Here is a 14,684-nt window from a genome sequence, read left to right as displayed (position 1 = left end):
CATTTTCGAATTGAAAGAACACTGTGTGATTATTGTGATTTAAATATATGTGCAAAAATATTTTTGTCTAATAGAGTAGCACCACAATAAAGCCATGAATGTTTTAATCTTTTAAGTGTAGTTTATTCTGTTATATTAAAGACTTCATAGACAAAAAAAATCTTTTACAATTTTACCTTTTTTATCTGTACTTAAAATTTAATCATTACTGGCAATATTTTATCATTGTACCGAAATTAAAAAAAAAATTGTGAAATTTTCATAAATGTCAACTGTTTATGCTCAAATTTTTATCTATGCATTCTACATATCATTTGTCTATGGCGCCTTTAATTAGCAGACTTTGTGACGTTATTATTTATTTAAACGTCTTCGTATTTTTTTTAAGATATTGTGATTTTCATACTCTTCGATTTTACAACGTTTTTTTTTTATAAAATCGAAAAGCTAGCTCGATTGTATGGTACCTTTAGGTTTCGAAAAAAATCTACTACTTATTTATTTTACGAATTCCTATAAAAAAAAACTGCGTTCGTTTTTTAAATACGTAGATAAAATAAGATAAATAGTATGAAAAATGCTTTCAGAATGTTTGGAAGAATATAATGAGATATGCGTTGGTTATGTTTGTTTTTATGAAATGCGTAAAATATTATAATTTCAAATGTTAAATATAATAGATAATTGTCACAAATATTCACTGCGGGCCGTCAGCATTTTATTTTTCTTTCGTAAATTAAAAATATAACAGTCAAAGTACTTCTAATTAAATTTATACCAATTTTCCAAATTCAAATTTAATATTACCAAATTCTACTATTTGGTAAAAAAAAACTGTCACTTTTTGAAACATCGTTACTAAACATTCTTACAGGTAAATGTTAATAGTCATTTTGGTTCTTTATTACTCGTTTTTTTCCTAATTTTTTCGGGACATTTGGAAGCGATTTTTAAACTATATAGATGATTTTTTAAATATTTTGTTACATTTAATGCTGTAGTGCACATTTGAAATAAGTTAATCATATTAAAAGTCATATGTAATTTTAATTTTTTTTAAATCATGAATTTGCTTAGATTTAGTGCCAATGTTTATAATTGAAATTGAACCCTAATTATCAAGTTTTAAAATCTAAATTCCAATAACAAATGAGCTTAAAAATGTAGGCAGAAGTGAGGTGGTTGTGATGTTAAGGTAAACAATCGTTTTGCTCTCATTATTCTAATAAAATTTTCTTTTGGTAGTAAGCTAATGTTATATGTAAGGTGTTTAAACTTTGTTAGAGGCAAAGACAGATTATATAATAAGATGGCAAACGAGCAAGCGGGAACCTACTTTTAATCGACGGAGGAGGAGATGCACTGAAAGAGAACATTTCCCCTTCCTATGCCTCTATTAAATCCACTTTCTCTTCCTATCCTTGTAAGAAAAGGGTAGGAAGAAAAAGAGGACTAAAGCTAGGCCTCCAGCAGGCACATTTATCAAGCGATATGCAGAATGACTTCCTCTTCATGCCTATCTTCTGTGTGGTCATTGTATTTCATCGGGCGAGCCCATTCTTGTAACAGATGTTGCTAGCGTCTAATATTGTTACTACATTTGACAAATAAATAAAAACTTTGGAAATAAAACTCTAAGTTGAAAATAAATATCGCTTCCTATCATGTCTCTAAAGTAGTTTTGACTTACATATAATATTTATTTATTTTTGCACAATAACTCACGAGTGTGATTGTCATTATGTACGATGGCTGTGGTGCCATACTACAAAAAAAAAATTAAAAAATGACAAATAATACTATAAAAAAAAGTATTAATTAAGGTAGCGTATGCTGCAATATCGTTGTTGATATGTAAATATTTTTTACGAAACATAGAGCTTAATATTTCTTTTAAATTTCCTTAAAAAATTATAGTTTTTCAAAAAAATTATATTGGAAAAAATACCACTTTGAAATACCATAGCAAAAATTAAAAAAAAAATATTTGCGTAAACAACAACGATTTATTTTTTTATATAAAGGTAATTCGCTTACATTTGTCTCGCTGTGTACTTATGGTCACAGCTTTGTCACTTAATTCATAATGTTGTTTGTATTTTATAATTATGTCAGCCTTTAAACAACTTTCGGATACACGATTTGCAAAACAAGAAAATCTCGTATTATTCCGAAAATAAAAAAAGAAATCTTAAGTATAACGATGATTTTCAAATGATTAACTTTCGTAATACAATTGGCTGACATAAAGTCGTATAATATAACTGTAGATTGTATGTCATACGTGTTGTAGCGTTATATTATGCATTTAGATACATAACAACCTTTATGATTAATGAATAAAGGAGACCCACTTTAAATGGTACTTTGATATTTTAGGAATCTAGCAACAATTTTCTGGAAGCATAATATGACGTGTATATAATTTTTTATTTAGAAAATATGAACCAACTTTAAATGTCGTGTTTCTTTTTGAACAGTGTTGCCACATAATATCTGAATACTACCAATGTGTTTTTTTATTTTTTTTGTAATAGCCAATGTTTTTTTTTTATTTATTACTATATTGTTGTAAAAATTGTTGAATGTCCGATTGTTGTTATTTGTGAGCGAATCATAGTTAATAGTTATGTTTCATGTGATATACAAATTGCTAGAGAAAATGATTTTTTTTAATAAATCAATATTCTTTCCATACTACGTCATCTCTTATAGTTACTTCCTGTGTTATAGAAAAATGCAAGTTTTTTTTTTTATTTAAATTAGTATATGTGCAGAAAAAGACCATAGATTATTATAATTTTTTAGACATTTTAGCAATAATTTTATATTTAACTTGTTACAAAATTTATATTTATTTATTACAAAAAATGGTGAGCGATTTCATTTGCATAGTACAAAATAAAAAATTTAAATAAAAAAATAAGTGCATGTGATTTATAATAAAAAAAATATTTCAAAATCGTGTATTGTAATAATTTTTTTATCGGCTACAAAATATATTTGTTAATTATTTTATTTTATTGTCTTGAACTCGTAAAAAAGACACGTGTTCGTTATCTTTTGAAATGCTCACGTTTTATACAATTAATAACTATCAGAGTATTTTAAGTCGTATTTTATGAGGTTTTTTTATATCTATTTTTGATTTTATGTGTAATAAAATTTTTGATTGCTAAATAATTTCAAAAAATTTGAATTTTATACATTTTTTTTGGGCAAAATGTTATTATAATTTCTATAAGTACAAATTTCTACATTTAATAACGCTAAAGAACTAGATAGATCCATTTTAACAAAAGTCAATTGTATAGTTTGGACTTATTTTGACCAAGAATGTTGATACAATTCCTTAGATTTTCCTTGACAATGAGTGTTATATTTTATAATTCATGCCACTTTCAGATGCTATAAGTATACGAAATAAAATGAACTAAACGTAACTATGATTTGCTTATAGTGTAGATAGATTAAATAGTCAACAAATTGAAAGATGCGCGCTTCAGCGTGTAGTTAAATGTGTGAAGCTATTACTGTGTGAAAAAATTGCCTACGTAATGGTAAATATAAGGGTGGTATCACATTGGAGTTTTGTCAAATGCTTGGTAAGCGCTGTAGTGATAATTTTTTGTTAATTTAAAGAAATTTTAGACGTCACATTTATATGTTACAATTACTATAGCATTTTTGTTGATTAGATTTCAAAACTTATAAAGTTATTTTCCTGGATATTGTGTTAAATTAAAGTCCAAATTTTATTAATGCAATTCGAAAAGAATATCTGTCGTATTGTAGAAAAAATATAAGTAAACGAGAAGAGACAATGTGGTAGGCAATTGAATAAATATTTGACAGACAATTTGACATACCATCCTTTATTGCCGAAATGTTTTTCGATGCCAAAATTTGTCAAATTAAATTTGTATTTTCAAAATTTGCTCCTTTTTATGCCAACGCACATATAAATAACTAAAGTATTTTTTATTCACACAATTTCTTGTAGGTAAATATTATTTGGGCATTATCCACCATTAAGTGAATGCTATATTATAAAGCTGCGTACACATTAACCAAATATTTGTGATTAATATTATTATGATTGAAAACTTTTGTTTTTTTACGAAAAAGTACATGTCATTTTTAAAAAAAGACGCAAGTGTGTACGTAGCTTAATACTTTGACAAGTTATGTTGTATTAATTGTGTTTATATATACATTGTTCCAAATTGTGATCATTGTAAATTTCTCTTTTATATTCCAGTCAAGTGGGTACAAAGAAAACAAAAAATGTCTCAAAAAATACCAAAAAAGTTAAATAAAGGATTTCATACCGAATATTTTTTTTTATTTCACCTTAAAAAAAGTTTAGTTGGTAATGATTTTCCGGTACTTAATTCAACATTGAGTGTTATAATTGAGGTGAGAGATAAATATGCAGACAGATGACTGCAAAGTGCTTGTAACACTTACGTATTCACTACATGTGAGCCGGAAAATTGACGGCTCTTACGAAAACGCACACAAACAGAGATTGTCAACCCAGGGGCAATTAGACACACAGTGACTAATAGAAAGATATTATGATTACTTGATCAGCTGTTGACTGTAGGTTGGATTTTAGAAGTATATAGTTTATTTTGAGCATATTTTTAATTGCATTCTTATAATGATCCACAGATAAATAACCGCAAGCGGTATTGCGATTTTTTATTAATACTAAAAATGCAAGCTATACAAAAATAAAATATGTATAGTTAATGAATAAGTTTTATAGCGAAAAGGTTTACAACACCTGTTCTATACGGAAACGCACATCAAATAGACGTCAAGGTAATAGGCAATGGATGACCAAATTAGCGGAACCAGACGTAGCGTTGATTGCATTGTTTATAATAATAATATACTATTGCTATAGTCTATTTATCACATTATATATTGTTTTACATATGTATTTATTTTATACTAGCTGACGGCCGCGACTCCGTACGCGAGGAATTAAAAAAAAAAACGTAATAAGTAGCCTGTATTCTTCCAGACTATTTTCTTTATCTGTGTCAAATTTCATCAAGATCCCACGTTTGATCGTCCGGTGACGGCACCGACTAAACATCCTCGGATTAAACACTCGCCCTGAAGATGGACCCCCGATGGGTCCGAAACTAGTCGGTGCCGTCACCGGACGATCAAACGTGAGTTAAGCCGTTTCTTAATTAATTAATTATGATGTCTCACGAAAGTTTAAACAATTTAATTCAATTAATTCATCAAGATCCGTCGAGCAGTTCCAGAGATACCTTCAAACAAACATCCATCCATCTAAACATTCGCATTTATAATATTAGTAAATTTTTTTTAGCCAGCTAGACGGAGATAAAAACTTAACAACTAGATAAAAACAACTTCCAGTAATAATATACTGCTTTGATAATAATAGTCAAACTTCATTGTCGTGAATTCTATATAACGACAATGCCATCGCCGTCCCTCTCATTCTTCTTGAAAAACCAGAGGAAGCAATAGTGTTCGTATACAAGTATCACGTCATTTGTAATTCAAGATTCAGAGTGAACAGACAACAAGATAAAAGTTTAATTTATGTGAATTAGCACATTTGTGTCACGTAATATCGTGATGTTTAAAATTTGACAACGATGACATTATTAATTATTGTTATTTTATTAATACAACATAATCAAAAAAGTAATGAGATTGAATGTGGATGACTATAAAGATAGGGGAAGACCAAAGAAAGTATGGATGGATTGTGTGAAAGAGGATATGTGTAAGAAGGGGGTAAATTCAGATATGACGGCTGATAGAGATGTATGGAGGAGTAGTACATACTGTGCCGACCCTCCATAGGGATAAGGGCGGGTTGATGATTATGTTACTTTATTAATAACAATAAAATGAATATTCTTAGGAACATATTTAGCAAACCGTAATAACTTAATTTTAGTAAATAGAACAAACAAAAAATATAAAACGTAAGTATGACCGAATGTGTTCACAATCAAAAATATTATCTTTGTTTAATATAAGTCAGATTAGGGTTGCCAGGTCGCCAAATCTACTAGCCGGACAGACCAGCGAGTTTGGCCGGACATTTGGATAGAAAGGTCGGACACCCTATATTATTTAGGATTTTGTCTCAATATTAATAGGTACACTCTCGTTTGGAAAATGTAAAAAGCCTAAAAAAAGCCAGAAAACCGTTTATTTTGGCCGGACACGCAATCAAAAAGCCTACCTAACTATGTCCGGCTTTATCCGGACGCCTGGCAACGCTAAGTGAGATGACAATTTTCTTACGGCGGCATTGGAAATCCAAGGTTAATAAAATATCGCTGAACACTGACAGTGAACTTTAGGCGTGGCGACAGCTGTGACGTCACCACTCCACATTCGGCGCGACCTTCAACCTTGTCTGTTAACCTGCTCTATTATTGTAATTAATTTGTTCCCACGGGATCTCTTTGTCACGTCTGCTAGTTATATTCAGTATATTGTGTATAATTTGTCATCATCCCTACTAAATATTATTTATAAAAAAATCTAAACTCATAAAACAAATGTTAGTTTTAAAGGTTAAATAAAATTCCCTTTTACCAAAAAAAATAAAACTTTTTTGATTCCTATATTATTCTATCATCGGATATAAAAAATATAGGTTTTTTATTTCCATGATAAGGTTTATTTCCTTACACTTTTCTATCCTATCTCTCAATATAGGATACCGTTTTAACATGTTGTTAAACTGACGGATGTAATTTAAATGTAGTTTATAAGTAAGCTTACTAATTTCCACTGCACAATTGAATTTTAAAAATATTTTTTTCCCTTTTAAATGTCATGTGTGAACTTGAATTTAACAAACACGTTAAAAGCTTTTAATTTCGTTTTAAAACCCCGCTTGTTATCATTTAAAAAATCTGAGCTCCAAAATGATTTTTTTTATATCAACCGTTTATTATATTATTGTATTATGATATTATGATAAATAATGATCATGTTTGCATACATGACTATCATTTTTCACGGAATTGTTATATATAGATTGAAAATAGATAATATTCATGTGTTACTTATCTTTTTTAAACGTTCATTGGCATTTCCTTTTCGTGGAACAGTTAAAAACGATAGTGTATTTGAATTTGATAAAGAAAACATGTAAAGAGGCCAACACACCCATAATAAACTAGAAGAGTAAGTAAAAGAGACGGATTTTTGTACTTATTATTCAATCTATTATTCCTTTTATTCTGCTTTAGACACATTGTGCGATACTTATGTACATGTCCACTGTCGTAAATATATGAAAACATGTTGACACCCCTCTTTGTAATAGAGGTCTCTGTTAATTCTATAATCGTGAATAATATTATGTGGATATCTCTTTTCAAATTTCCTAACGGCTGAAGGTCGTCGACGCGTTGCGTAATGCCCTCCCCCCGCATCTTGTTATGCCCCGCTGCACCTAAAATTGTGTTCCGCAGCGACTCGCGCGAATTTAAGGGCCGTCAAGATATCTGAAAACAAATATGAATATGCGAGTTGAAAAGATAATTTTTTTTTATCATCATATTTTCCATATATCATTCAGAGCACTCAAACAAGCTTTGTGTCAAGTGCTAAAGTGATATTAAAATACAATCAACTTCAATAATATCTTACGCTATTTTCTTGTCATTTAGGTTAAGTGGCAACATCTAAAGTGTATATTTATAGCCGTAACAAAATATATATTGATACTAAGTAATATTAAACTGGTATATCTTTCAACCTTTTCTTATAAAGTAAGGATAGTAAGGGGAGGTAGACTAGTTGTGGGAAAGGGCGTACTTAGACGTCTAGGATGTCGAAAGTCTAACAAAAGGTTATTATTAATTTATAAATATTTTAGTATAGCACTAAACTATTGCATCTCAAACCATTCCAGAAAAGTTTCACATTCTGTCCAGTAATGTAGAGACAGTGATCCAGTGGAGTAGGTACAGTATAAATATTAATCCTGTGACATTTGATTTCCCGTATGTTGTTACTGATATTCCGATCTTTCCTCTACCAATCTTGATCATCATCTTCTTGTTCTTATACCGTTCTATGCGGGATCGCCACAGGTTTCAGTTTGTTTTTCATATATAAGAATATCAAAGAACCTTGTCTTTTTTATTTAGCTTTTTAATATAAGATAGGACGGCGCCTACGCATTATCATGTCCTTTGTTTCTGTCACCTACAAACATATTTACCTGTTTACCATCTCGCTCGCAAATCTGACCAAGTAGACGAAGATATTTACGCGTGTTCGAACTGGTCACTTGAACGCAGAGACGTATTATGTTAATTGTAATAAGACCACTTGTTGATCCGGAGCAACAGGTTACACGACTTTTGTGTTTGAAATAATTATTAAAACGATATAGATCGATTATTAATTGAATAATATTATCGTTGAGAAGGTACTTACTATGAAAAAGAACTTATGAATAAATAATAGTATTATGAAATGAACTGAACTCGAAATGACCACAATTGTATGGACTCCAGCTACTCCTGTAGCCAAAACAGATCGAATTATATTCACGGTGTCCTCCGTTTCGTATTTCCTTCGAGACTAACACAACGGAAAACAGACTTCTTTGTCGAAGTAACATATATGTATTTGACTTTAATTCATTTTGGACGATATATTGTTTCATATTTTTATTTAAATTTTGGTTGGATCATGATAATATTTAAGATAAGGAATCTGTTATAGTATATATACGTAGTGTAGTATACTATATTACGTTGTACTTGTTTACAGACAATTTTGCAATAGAAATAAAAATGGATATAACAAAATAAATAAAATTAATATTCTTTAAGGTTTAATTTTGTTACATTTATAATAATAATAATTTCGTACGTTTATCATATACAAGGTGTCGTCCGCGACTCCGTGCTCGCGGAATTTAAAAAAAAAACGTAATAAGTAGCCTATGTGTTCTTCCAGACTATGATCTACATATTTGCCAAATTTCATTCAGATTCGTTATACAGATATCTTCAAACAAACATACATCCATCCAAATATTCGCATTTATAATATTAGTAAGATTTATACTTCCACCTAAGAATTCACTCCACAAGAGAATTACACGTGATAATGTTTTTTTTCAATAACAAGATAAAATCACGTCTGCGAATCTCGAACACGAGCAAACAAAACCGAACGCCGAAGGTCTCACGGCGATAGAATAATAAAGTATGAACTGTGTGTCTGTCACTATCTTATTGTAAATATTTGTAATTAGGAACGCGTAGGAATTGAAAATCCGTGAACTCCGTCGATAAAAGGTAGGCCACGCATTTGCAATTGCGAATGTCTATGGGCAGTGGGCAATACGCTATTACGACGAAATCAGGAGGCGGCTGGCTTGTTAACCACCTTATAATATAAAAAAAATTATAAGATTTATTACCAAGCATGATTATTAAATAACATTATAACTTATTCCCGTAACCCAGAGCGGTGGCCAGAGATATCTGTCTTCTATTTTTCGCGGTCCTAGCACACCTCTCTCGAATCTTCCACGTCCATGCAAGTGTATATTAACGTGAAATGTGGGGAAGGAAACGGATAATCGATTTTTTGACGTTCGGATCTTTATGGATTATCATTGAACTTTATTTATATCCATACAAGTAGAACTTTATCAATTTCAATGTAACACTATCAAATATAAATCAGTGTTTTATCGGCAAATGTTATGAAATGTAAATTAAGTTGAACAATGATTACCGTGATAATATGATGCCTACTGACAATTTGTGTTTATCATTTTTTATTTTTTTATTTATTGGACGCATTTATTTACAATGGGATTTATTTACATTCAATCATCATAGATCATAAAAGTCATAATCACACGTTTTGTTGGAACGAAGTTCCTTATCGCGCGTTGTGAAAGGGGGCTAGACGGAAAAAATTCTTACGAAAAGTTGTCACGACACTTTTTGCTATAGTAAGTATGTTAACGACGAATGAGCGCTACTTCACCATGGCAACGACGTGACAATATATAACGAAAATTCATAGAAATAAAATGTACTTCTTGTCAAGACTGAAGTTTTTTATTCATAGAATAAACATTGATTCCTTCACTAATTAATCGAAAGGAACTTCGTTCCATCCGGGTGTCCCTTGACAACTCTCAAGTTTTTTTTTTAATTTTATAAAAAACTATTTAGATGATCAATAGTGTTAGTGTTGCCAGAAAAAACACATTTGGATCACACTTCAATCACCTCACTTTAATTGGGTTATGAATGTGAAATAAAAAATGATTAATCATGATTTTTCTTGTTACATCCAGTTTTGAATCATACTAATATTACAAATGCGAAAGATAAGATGGATGGATAAATGTTTGTACGAAGGTATCTCCGAAACGGCTCAACAGCTCTTGAAGAAATTTAGCACAGATGTTGAACATAGTCTGGAAAAACACATATACTACTTTAATAAGAACAATAAAATATTTAATAAAAGATAATGCTTTTTTTTTATTCCGCTCGGACAGTATTTGCTTCAATTTGAACTATGGAACACCTAATTATTATAAATCGTGAAAATTAAAAAGTCTTAAAGTTAATTTCTTTATTATTACGTCCAACATTTATTTGCATACAGTTTACTTGGAAAGGCTAAATTTAACCTTTGCGGAGAGCAAAGTGGCCTTGAAAAAGTGAATGATTTTGTCTTCCCATATTGAAATCATTTATTTATAGGCGTAATAAACGGTCCGTTTTTTGCCCGAGTAACAGATGCGTAATTTAGACATGTGCTCCATAACTGCTTAACCGATTTCGAAGACTAATTTCTTCCCCAGAGTATAGAGGTAAAGGGATTTTTTTGTGAGCTCCTTTGTTTTATTATTTAATGCGAAGTCGATATTCTGATTACTAAAGTAACTATTCTAGGGCTTTTGATTTCTTCGAATTAGATTAGACGTAAACGTGCGGTGAATTACCTATAGCTCGAAGATATCACGATAATCTGTATTATTCATCTACGTATTTTTATAACGTAATATCATATTCCTGTGTTGTCATGAAAGACGTTCTACATTCTATAGTAACAGTTTAAGCTTACTAGATACAGTCTCAAAAGTAAACCAGGATCAAAGAGGAAAAATGCATCTCGTAGGTATGGATTTGATTTATTTCAACGAAGCGTTTAGCAGACTCATTAATCACTGTCAATTAATAAGATTCATTTTCTGTAGAGTTTTAGCCTCCAACAATAACTGTTCAGTCCGCATTTCGCAGTATTGGCCCTACGGTGTTAGTGCAGTGAAATGAGGAAAAGCGCGATGTTTTATCGCAAATAATTACGATCAACTATTTGGATCCACCGATCGGTTTTTTATACAAGCTGATCCGATTCAATACAAGTCATTAACCACAATACTGGGTAATCTATAATCAGTATTTATTTACATAACCCTTGCATATTAAAACTGTGATAAGTCTCATATTCAGTTAAAAGGACCCCCAAATTTCGCTTACATCTTAAATATAAAATTCTCATGTCACAATGTTAGTTACCATACTCCTCAGAAACGGCTTGACCGATTTTTATGAAATTTTATATTCATATTCAATAGGTCTGAGAATCGGCTACTATCTATTTTTCATACCAATATTAAGTTTTTTTTAACTGCGCGCGGACGTAGTCGCGGGCGTCAGCTAGTAATATTAAAATTATTTAGAAATTATTGATTTTTGCCGATTAATGTTCTGTATACACAAATCTGATGTTCCAATCATTATCAGTTAGGACGTTGTCGTGCTATAATGGTTCTTGATAAATTTCAATTTACAAATATACAATAATGAAGAAACCATGTGATTTAGCAACAATATCAGAATAGAGATGGGATTACGTACGTTGATAAATTAGTTGCGTACATCCAATTTCCTGTAAAGAAACTTTTAAAATTGTAAAATACAAATGAGAAATTGTAATCTGATCGATTATAAACGTACAGTTTTCCAGACAGTTAGATATCGTACTTTATAATCTCTTTCTCTTTATAATCTGACTTCAAAATCAATCTTGTGATTGTTTACGTCATTGTTACAAAGTAAACGAACTTTACTTATGGCAGAATACAAAAATTTTAATCGTGAAATTACAACTACTTAGTCCCAGTCATTCGGTGATCGACAAACGCGCTAGGCGATGCCAAACTAATAAACTTGGCTCATCGGAAAATTTCAAATAAAATCCCATATTCCAAAAAAGCTAATATGTTGTAAAGTACCATTAAAACTTTATGGCGGCTCGCAATTAGGACAATGACGAGACGCTGCGCAACACACAATTTTTAGGTCTCGGCGAAGCGTAAGGGGGCGGAGCACACCCCCGACCACGCTTCCTATCCGCTGTGAGCCTGATTGCTTAGCTAACTATGAGCCGCCATAAAGTTAGAATCTTGTAATAACTAGTCCCGTGTCCCTATTTCTATGATAAGGCCTTTCAGATTACAATTTAACATTGAAAATACGAGCAAGGTAATGCTTTTTCCGTTAGATTAGATCGTTATTGATAATAACTTATATATTCAAGGGTGTCGCCAGGCGATGTAGGATAAATCTAGGTAGGACAAAATATTTTCTTTATTTCTAAAGAAATGCTTATTAGCTAGGGTATTGGAGAACTTACAAGTCGTTTTTGAATTATATACGTAGCTCTAAGCTCTATAGAAATTGTAAATAGCTTAGCGTATTTTGAAATACTTAGTTTAGGTATCTATTTTATATTTTTACGATTTTCTAGGGACTTCTTATTGCCACTTCCCCCTGGCGATGACTTTGACCCTGACGATTTCTTTCGACTGCAGTGACACTTGTTTAAATAACGTGGAATCTGTTTTGTATAAAAGAGAATATAATGCCCGGTTTATATTATGCCAATACAGTACCTCTGGGCTGGCATGACTCACTGGCTTCAGTTAGAATTTACATTACGCCAGCGCTACTGTTTTACTGTATTAGAATAGTGTAAACCAGGCATAACAATAGGTATTAACATGAAGAGTTAGTGGAGTCCTGTGGTAAGGTGGTACTACCTCCATTGAACCGTCATCTATCTAGAAGCCTAGCTGTACTGTAGAGTATTCGCAAAAGGTAATTAGTAAAACACAAACAAAGAATCTTATAATCTTTATTCCGGATACTTTTTTATCATCGAATCTGTATAAAGAACAATAAACAAGAAAGTGTTTCAATTTTATATATATCTAGTATTTTGCCAAGCCTTGTTCAAGCGAAACACCTCAGACAATCGAGATGTTTTCGGTCTAGTTCGAACTACGTATGTAGATAACATTGATAAAATATTTTCAAGAAAATATATTACGTGAACACTCCAAGAAGTTGACTAATGTTTACTAAATTATATCTCGTTTTAATATTATATTGATATTTTTCGCAGAAATTTAATGTAGAATAATAAGAGTACAAATACTCTTTATTATAACTATTTAAATTTATGACGTACAAATTTTCATTTAGATTGTATATCTGTCTTTCAAATCTTCCGTCATTTTAATAACTGCTTAAGCAAAGTACTAAAAAAATATAATACGAATAGGTATATTGTAACAGGTTTCAAAACATTATTTAATATAAAGCAAATATTCTACCATACGATAATTTTTTGTACAACACATATTGGTTAGGGAACGACGAGATGTAGACATCAAATATAATAAACAATAATTGGGATTTACAACTGTTCACGTTACACTTTAGTCTATTCTCATTTGTAAATTTTATCTCATAATCTACTTACGTAATCGATTTTAGTGAGCTGATAAAAACCGCTGCCAAATAGAAACGTCACGAAAAGGCTCTATTGTACCGCCGAGGTCAGCATTCAACCAGTCCGCATATTTATCACTATCACAATGTAATTTTACCAAACATCAGTGCTTTACAAAAACAATTACCAATTTATATTAAATTTAACACACGTTTCTTATTATTGTACTTTAATTTTTTTTTAATTAACAAAAATAAAATGGCTTCACATTTTGCACCAACTAAAAAAACATGGCAGCTTAGCACATATACATCTCATACTTAAATTAAATTTTTAAGTATTAACATCCAAATCAATCACAGAATCGCATTAAAATTAATTAATAATAGAAATTATGTCTTAAAAATTTACTTTACAATTGAATTAAAACATTTTAAATAAATTGGATATTCATATTGATAATGACGTCTAAACTAAAAAATTATACATAAAATGGCGCGTAACCGTGCAACAATGATAAATCAATTACATTTTGTTGTTTCAATTAAAACAAAAGAAAAGCTACGAAGTTTCCATATTTTCATCTCTCTCATTATCTTTAAAAAAACTGATGTAACAATAAATTTTTATAATGCTGTTTTTCGTTTGGTTAATTTTATTTTATACAAATTAAATCAACACTTTGACTAATACGAACAAAATAAATGGTCGTTTTTTTTTAATTTTGAAAAAGCACACGTTCATTGTTTTATAAGTCCAGAATTAATTACTGTATGTATTATACTTATTTAGAAGTTGAAAATGTTGTATTTTTGAATACTATATAAATGTGCACTTGATTCAAACATTTGGAAAGGTGTCTATCAACC

The sequence above is a fragment of the Papilio machaon genome, chromosome 26 (assembly GCF_912999745.1).
Source record: "Papilio machaon chromosome 26, ilPapMach1.1, whole genome shotgun sequence".
NCBI classification, from domain to species: Eukaryota; Metazoa; Arthropoda; class Insecta; order Lepidoptera; family Papilionidae; genus Papilio; species Papilio machaon.
The sequence above is the reverse complement of the archived record's forward strand: the minus strand, read 5'-3'. Positions refer to the sequence as shown.